The sequence below is a fragment of the Callospermophilus lateralis genome, chromosome 15 (assembly GCF_048772815.1).
Source record: "Callospermophilus lateralis isolate mCalLat2 chromosome 15, mCalLat2.hap1, whole genome shotgun sequence".
Taxonomy (NCBI): Eukaryota; Metazoa; Chordata; class Mammalia; order Rodentia; family Sciuridae; genus Callospermophilus; species Callospermophilus lateralis.
In genome coordinates, this window is record NC_135319.1 from 33,448,320 (window position 1) to 33,457,013 (window position 8,694).

At 36.3% G+C, this 8,694-nt stretch overlaps 1 non-coding gene across 1 annotated transcript; it reads left to right on the forward strand.

Annotated features, from left to right (window-relative positions):
• Positions 1–3,001: 3,001 nt before the first annotated feature.
• Positions 3,002–3,133, forward strand: LOC143381668 (small nucleolar RNA SNORA51). Its single transcript, XR_013088843.1, has one exon. It is a non-coding gene; the product is annotated as a small nucleolar RNA SNORA51 (small nucleolar RNA).
• Positions 3,134–8,694: the final 5,561 nt, after the last annotated feature.

Genomic DNA, 8,694 nt, shown 5'->3' on the forward strand with positions numbered 1-8,694 from the left:
TTGCATCGGATTGGGCTCCTTGAGGTCTATTGGGTCCCACGAATCTGGCATTACACAACACTAAGCCCAGCTTGACTCTTATTTTTTGAAGTTTTTTTTTACAGTGTTTATTTAAATACACTCTTGATTTAGCGCCAGTGTCTCATTCATAAGCCTAATAGAGAGGTTCTCAATTTTGGAGGTATTGATACTTAGGACTGAATAAAATTTAGTTGTGGGGAGATATACTGCATATTTTGGAATGTTTAGCAGCATCCCTAACCTCTACCCATCAGATGCCAGTCGCTTGACTGTCAAAATATCTCCTGATATTGCCAAATATCCTCTGGGGGGAAAAATTGCCCCCAGCTGAGAACTACTAAACTAGTAGTATAATTACTTTTGCAGGCTAACGGTAGCCCCACTTTGGAGTGCCTTTTCGGGCAATATATTGATTATGTGAATTTTCCTCTTATTTAATATTCCCATTGTCAACCAATCAGGAGACCCTGGACCCAAACAACCAAATCTACAGTTCCTACTATTGCTGTCTTCAGCCACTCTATTTCTTTAACATGCCCTTTCAATATTTTTTACTTTTTAACAGTAAATTAACCTTAGACATGCAACATCCCAAACTGACAAGAGATAATGACTACAAAATTAATTACATATCTCATCTCTAGTCTGTTTTTGTTCATTCATTATTGGCTCACAGAAATCAAAATCATTTTTATAGAGGGCCGTCTGAAGAATTAAGTACTCAGCTGAAGTAAATCAGATAAGAATCAAGTAAGAATTTCAGCAAGAAAAATAAAGAAAAGAAACTTATTGTCAGGAAGTTTGGCAGCCTGTGAGACCTAAAAGTTGTCCCGATACAGATCATCTAGAATTGCTGTGCTGACCAGAAAATGTTTTTTAAATTCACAGAAGAGCTCGATAAAATAAGGAAAAAGTTCAGGCTCTAGTAGCAAAAGAAAAAAAATGGAACAACCCAAATGAGCACCTACAATATAAATCCTTTTACATTCATGCAATGGGCTAATATATAGCAAATGAGCAAACCACAACTACATGAAGCAATGTAGCAGGTGAGCCTCACAAATGTAATGATAAACAATGGAAGATAGATGCAAAAGAGTACACACTGTATGATTTGTGTAAATTTCAAAAATAGACAAAATTGACCTACAGTGTTAGAAGTGAGAATATTGATTCTCCTTGAGAGGGTAGTGATTAGAAAGGAAACTAGGAAAGTTCTAGTAGTATTCTTTTTATCCAGGTGCTTGTTACATACATATGCTCACTCTCTAAAAGATATTAAGTTATATGTACACTTATATTATACTTCAACAAAATGTATGAATCCAAAAAGGGTAGAGCCAGACACAATGTACACCCTTAATTCCGGTGAATCAAGAGGCTGAGACAGGAGGATTACAAGTTCAAGGCCAGCTTCAGCAATTTAGGGAGAGAAACTTTCTCAAAATAAAATGTAGTTCAGTGGTAAAGAATCCTGGGTTCAATCCCCAATAACTAATAATAATAATAGAGACATGGGTGGCAAGAGGATCACAAGTTCAAGTCTACCCTCAGCTATTTGATGAGACCCTGTATCAAAATAAAAAAGGCTGTGGATGTAGCTCAATAGCAGAATGTTCCTGGGTTCAATCACCAGTACCACAAAAAAAAAGGGGGAATCGGGGCCTTAAAGTTGAATAGTAAGCCTAGCAGCTGAAACTGAGGCAGCAGCAGCATCGTGGGGTTTGTTGACCATGGAGTTTGTGTTTAAAGCCCATGAAGGATAGGACTTGAGACCTAAGGGCCATACAAGGGAGAAATATGTAATTAAGACATCCATAAAATACCAAAAACATTAAAAAGTTACACTCATACTGAAAGACTGAACTAGGAGGGAAAGTCTTCCTAGTAGGTAAGAGGTAGATAATAAAGGAAGGTTATTTGACTTAGACCATATTCAGAGTTTTGTTTGTTTTAAAAGTCTCCTTGGAAAAGTTATGATCTAGTTTTAAACTTCATGAGATTAGGGGGCTCACATGTATACTTCATACCTTTCCTATTCTAGAAATCCCCAAAATAACATACTATCTTGAAAATTGGCCTGGAATAAGACCTCCCAGATGATGGAAATGTTCCACATAAATTTATACATTTACATAAACATGAACATTTATAAAATCTTATTGGGCATATTTTAGAAGGAGATGGGTGGGCATAGTGACACACAATTGTAATCCCAGATACTTAGGAGGCTGAGATGAGAGGACTGCAAGTTTAAGGCCAGCTTTGGCCACTTAGCAAGATCCAGTCTCAAAAATAAAAAAATAAAAAGGTCTGGAGATGTAGCTCAGTGGTAGAGTAACCCCTGGATCCATCTTTAGTAACATACATACAAACATACACACACTTAAAAAGCGTGAATTGTATTTTTGCATCCTATGGAAAATATAACTGAAAAATCAGCCAACTAAAAAAATTACTGGAATGGTATTGTCCTTGGTGCACCTAGAAGAATAGAAACAAGCACAGATTCACTCTGAAAAGACACAGTCACAAACTAAAGATGGGATTACACTAAGAAATTATAAAATACATAGAAAAGCAATTCATTTTCAACAAAAATTAGCAAATTGTAGGATTATATTTCCACAACTTCAGTTACTAAGAGTATCAGATAGAGCTGGAATGGATAAAATTAAATATGTTTAAAATAATTAAAAGCTATAATAAGAGAATAGAAAGCATAGGAAAGAAAATCACAGTCAGAATTAAAAACAAAATTACAAACACACCAGATAGAATATATAGATAATAAAAATACAATTTGTTAAAAGATATTACCCAAAGATCAGAAACATAATTATAGTCAAAAACAAGTTAGCTTTATTTAGTTTCCTACAGTAAAAGAGAATACACACCAGAGGAATTTTGGGACAAGACAATTTTAGGATTTTGATTTGAGCAAGATGATTCTAAACAAAAAGTTAAAAAGCAGTATTCAGGCCTCCTGATGCTTACCACCGGCTATGTCCTTAGACTGACTGTATAGAAAAAGGAGATAGAGCAAACATACCCCGTGCACAACTCAGCCAGTGACATGGGCCTGGTCTGTATTGTGAATGGGTGGGAGGAAGCACATGAAAAAGCAAAACAAACAAATAAACAAACAAAAACAGTGCTTGGTTGTAAATTAGATCTTGTCAAGAAGTGGAGGAAATATCCTGATAAGTTTTATTTAAGAAGTACAGGTATTAAAATTATCTCTGGTAAAAAGTTACCATTGTCAAAAGAGCAGTTTTTCATCTTATTGAGTGATTTAATTTTAAAACCCTCAAGAAGTAAATTAATCATTAGATTAAATACAACTGAGAACTAGCAGAGTGGAAGATAGATCTGAGAAAATTAGAAAGCAGCCCAAAGACAAAGAGACAAGAAAAATTTAAGAGCAGATAAGAGATTTAGAGAGTAGAATAACAAGGCCCAACATAAATATAATAGACATTCATAAATTAAAAAACAAAGAAAGGATGGAAGGGCAGTATTTAAAGTAATAACGGAAGAGAACTTTTCAGAATTGATAGAGGATATATTCAGGAGGTTTAATGAGAATGTAATAGGGTAAATAAAAAACTGAAGCAGAGTAATTTAAACATACAGGTATAAAACCTAAAAAAACCACAAAAAATAAAAAATAATTTTGTGTGAAATCAGAGAGAGAAAAAAGAAAACAGAAATTGTCTATAAAGAAGAATGAACTACAATTAGTGTCAACAGATATCTTAATAGCAACAATAGAAACCAGAAGACAATAATAATATCAAAGTGCTAAGAGAAAATAACTATACTAGAAATTCTGTGCTATATTCAAGCTTAAATTGTGATTTATGCCTATAGTGGTTTATGCCTATAGTGGTTTATGCCTATAGTCCCAACCTCAGGAGGATGGACCAGTTGGTTCTCTTGAATCCAGAAGTTTGGGGCCTGCCTGGGCAACCTACTAAGACCACATTACTTAAATAGAAGAAGAAGAAGCCAGGCAAGGCAGGTTGGAGCACACCTGCAATTCCAGTGACTCAGGAGGCCGAGGCAGGAGAATTCCATGTCTAAGAGCAGCCTCAGCAACTTACCAAGATTCTGTCTCAAAACAAAAAAATTTAAAAGGGTCTGGGAATTTAGTTCTGCAGTAGAGCACCTGCCTGGCAGGCCTGAGGCCCTGGATTTCATCCCAAGTACCACAAAAAAGTAAATAAATAAATAAATAAAAGACAAATACTATATTTTAAGACTAATACTATACTAATAACAGAGTCCATACAGATATTCATCTATAAGTAAGAAGCATGAGTGAAGAAACTTGGAAAGAAGTGGGTATATTTAAACAAAGACTGACTATATAAATATAAAATAATAATAATGAATAATGGGGATTTAAAACCCAATAATAATAAGAGCTACTATTATAGGGAGAATTAAAATATTGGGGGGGAAAACAACATTGAATAGAGAGGAATTAGAGCTGAGGATTCCAAAAACTTTGTTTTGCTCAAAAGAAAGTAGATAAAATGACTGTTTGATGTTTTGTAATGTACTGTATGTCAAAATTTTAAAGTAAACCACTCATGGACTAGAACTGGAATGTTTAACTTCCACATTAGTCAAGCAGAATGAAACAGAACAACAAATACTTGCTCAAACCAACAAAAGCTTTAAAAAGAAAAAGCAGAAAAAGAAGCAGAGAAAATCAGAATAAATAGAGATCATACACCAAAAAAAGTTCATATAAATTTACATAAATACATCAGAAAGCATTATAATTATAAGAGAAACTGCTTATTGGTACAGAAGGAAGTGGAAAAAAAAGAGAAAAAGAAACTCTGACTGACTTCCTTCCTTCCTTTCTTTCTCTCTCTCATTCTTTCCTTGTCTTTGTGCTGGTGATTTGTTATGGTTTGGGTGGGAGGTGTCCCCCAAAAACTCACCTGTGAGACAATACAAGAAGGTTCAGAGGAAAAAATTATTGGGTTGTAAGAATCTTAACCCTTGGGCTGGGGATGTGGCTCAAGCCGTAGTGAGCTCACCTGGCATGCGTGCGGCCCGGGTTCGATCCTCAGCACCACATACAAACAAAGATGTTGTGTCCGCCAACAACTAAAAAATAAATATTAAAATTCTCTCTCTCTCTCTCAAAAAAAAAAAAAAAAAAAAAAAAAGAATCTTAACCCAATCAGTGGATTAATTCCCTGATAGGGTTTAACTGAGTGGTAACTGAAGTGGTAGGGTATGGCTGGAGGAGGTAGGAATCAGGACACGACTTAGGGGTATATATTTGTGTCTGGCAAGTGGACTCTCTATTTCCTGATCATCATGTGAGCTGCTGCCCTCTACCACACTCTTGTGTCATGATGTCCTGCCTCACCTCCAGCCCTCGAGGAATGGAGCCAGCCTTCTATGGATTAAGACCTCTAAAACTGTAAGCCTCCAAAGAAACTTTTTTCTCCTCTACAATTGTTCTGGTCAGATCTTTTAGTCACAGCAGCAAAAAACTGTCTAAAACAGGATTGAACCCTGGGGGTCTCTACCACTGAACTACATCCCCAACCCTATTTTTTTATTTGTTTGTTTGGTACTGGGGATTGAACTCAAGATACTCAACCACTGAGCCACATCCCCAGCCCTATGTTGTATTTTATTTAGAGACAGGATCTCACTGAGTTGCTTAGTGCCTCACTGTTGCTGAGGCTGGCTTTGAACTGGCAATCCTTCTGCCTCAGCCTCCTAGGCCACTGGGATTACATGCATGCGCCACAGCACCCAGCTCCCCCAACCCTTTTTTTTTAAAAAAAAAAAACAAAACAAAACATATTTTTATTAGTTATTGATGGACCTTTATTTATTTGTTTATATGTGGTGCTGAGAATTGAACCCAGTGTGTGAACATGCTAGGCAAGCGCTCTATTACTGTGCCATGATCCAGCCTCACCCCCCAACCCTTTTTATATGTTATTTTTAGACAGGATCTTGCTAAATTTGCTCACACTGGCCATGAACTTAAAATCCTCCTGAGTACTTGGGATTACAGTCACACATCAGCTGGGCATCCAACTGTTTCTTATAAGACATGGAGCACACTCAAACTTAGGACTCAGAAAATTTGAAAGTAATAGAATTTTAAAAATATACTATTCAAAAAACTTACCAAAAGAAAACTGGAGAACCCATAAATTATGGTTTGGATCTGGAATGTCCCCCCAAAACTCATTTATTGAAGACTTGTTCCCAGACACAGCAATATCTAGAGGTGGAGCTTTTGGGAAGTGATTGGATCATCAGTGAACTCATCCATTTGATGGATTAATAATTTGAATGGACTACTAGGAAGAGGTAGAAACTTTAGACAAGCAGGGCATGGTTGAAGAAAGTAGGGGCATGCCCTTGACTATACCTTGTCCATGGTCTCTACTCCCTGTGTTCTCTATCTCTGCTTCCCAGCTGCTTTGTCTCCCACACCCTTTCACCACGATGTTCTGACTCGCTGCAGGCCCAGAACAATGGATCCAGCTGACCATGGACTAAAACCTCCAAAACTGTGAGCCATAATCAACCTTTCCTCCTCCAGTTGTTTCTGACTAACACAGAATATTGGTACCAAGCAGTAGAGTCATTGCTGTGACTATATCTGGTTGTGTGTTCAGAAGCCATTTGAGCTGGTTTGCAGGTCTTGGAAGAGCTTAGAGATGCTGGCGAGAGAAACCTTAGAATGTTATAATCAGAGCTTAATGGACAGTTCTAGTGTGATCTTGGAAGAGATAAAAATGCAAACAATAAAGCCTGTTCTTCTGAAGTTTCAGATGAGAATGAAGGTTCTGCCTCTTCTTTGCCCTGTTGCCATGAGCTGGGAAGCTTCTTTCTTGCCACACCCTTCCACCATGGTGTTTCTGCTTTGGAGTAAGCTGACCATGAACTGAAACTTCTGAAAGTGTTAGTCAAAATAAATCTCTCCTCTTTTAAGTTGTTTTTCTCAAGTGTTTGTCACAGCAATGAAAAGCTGACAAGAACACCATATTAAAATAACCCCTTGAAGAAATGGAATGCTCTGGACACAGGTGGCACACACCTATAATTCCAGCTACTGAGGAAGATTGAGGAAGAAATGAAATGGAATGCTCAGGGAATAGGTGGTACATACCTATAATTCTAGGAGACTGAGGAAGGAGAATTGTAAGTTCAAAGTCAGGCTGAGCAACTTAACAAGACCCTGTCTTGAAATTTAAAAAAAAGGAGCTGGAGTATAACTCACTGAAGGAAGAAAAATAAAGAACTCTACAAGAAGGTAGATACCTAAAAATTAAAGAAATAAATAATATGGACATAATAATTCTGAATTTTTATATTATATATAATATTAACTATTTTTAATTATATATTCATAGAATTTTTAATTATAAATTCACAGAATTATAAGTAAAATTGACAAATCTATGATCATTATAGATGATTATAGCGCAGCTTTCTGTTGAAAAATTAGGCAAACAGAGGGCTGGGTCTGTAGCTCAGTGGCAGAGCACTTGCATAGCACATGTGAGGCACTGGGTTCCATCCTCAGCAATACCACATACAAATAAGTAAATAAGTATTCCATCCATGTACAACAACAAAAAAAAAAAATTAAAAAAGAAAAATTAGACAAACAAAAAAATGTAAAAGAATGTAGAAGAGTTAAGTAATCTTGATCTAAAAGATATGTAGACCCTGCAGCAAATGATTATAGAACAAGCATTAAAATGCTTGTAATAAATTATAGCACAAATTTACCAAAATTGACAATAAACTAGATCACAAAGTAGATTCCAACAACAATAGCACCTCATATATAGGTGGTGGCTCTGGGCCAAACACTGGATAATTGCTTTAGTGTATTTTATGTATTAACTTGTTTAATTGTCATAGCAACCCTGCTTGGATGAATATTATTATTATCCTGTTGTATGTGTGTGCGTGTGTGTGTGTGTGTTGCTTGGAATTAAACCTGGGGCTTCATGTCTGCTAGGAAAGTGCTATATTACTGAGGTATGCTTCCATTCCTATATTGCATTTTTCCCCATCTTTGTTTATTGGTGCATTACAGTTGTACATAATGGTGGGATTTGTAGTCATGTATTTGTGCATACACACAATACAACAATATAATTTGGCCAATATCATTCCCCATGATTTTCCCTTCCTGTTCCCTCTTCCCACTTTCCTTCTGCCTTATCCCCTTTCTTTACTTACCTCCCTTTGATTTTCATGATATCCCCACCACCACCACCTTTCTTTTCCTTTTTCCTCTCTAGCTTCCATATATGAGAGAAAACATACAAACCTTGACTTTCTGAGTTTGGCTTACTTCACTTAACAAATAATCTCCAGTTCCATCCATATTTTTGCAAATGACATAACTTCATTCTTCTTTATAGCTGAATAAAACTCCAGTGTGTACATATACCACATTTTCCTTATCCATTCTTCCATTGGTGGATACCTAAGCTGGCTCCATAGTTTGGCTATTGTGAACTGTGCTGCTATTAATCTAGCTATGCATATATAACTATAGTATGATGACATTAATTCTTTAGGCTAAATACTGAGGAGTGGTATAACTGGGTCATATGCTGGTTCCATTTCTAGTCTTTTGAGGAAACTCCAAACTGATTT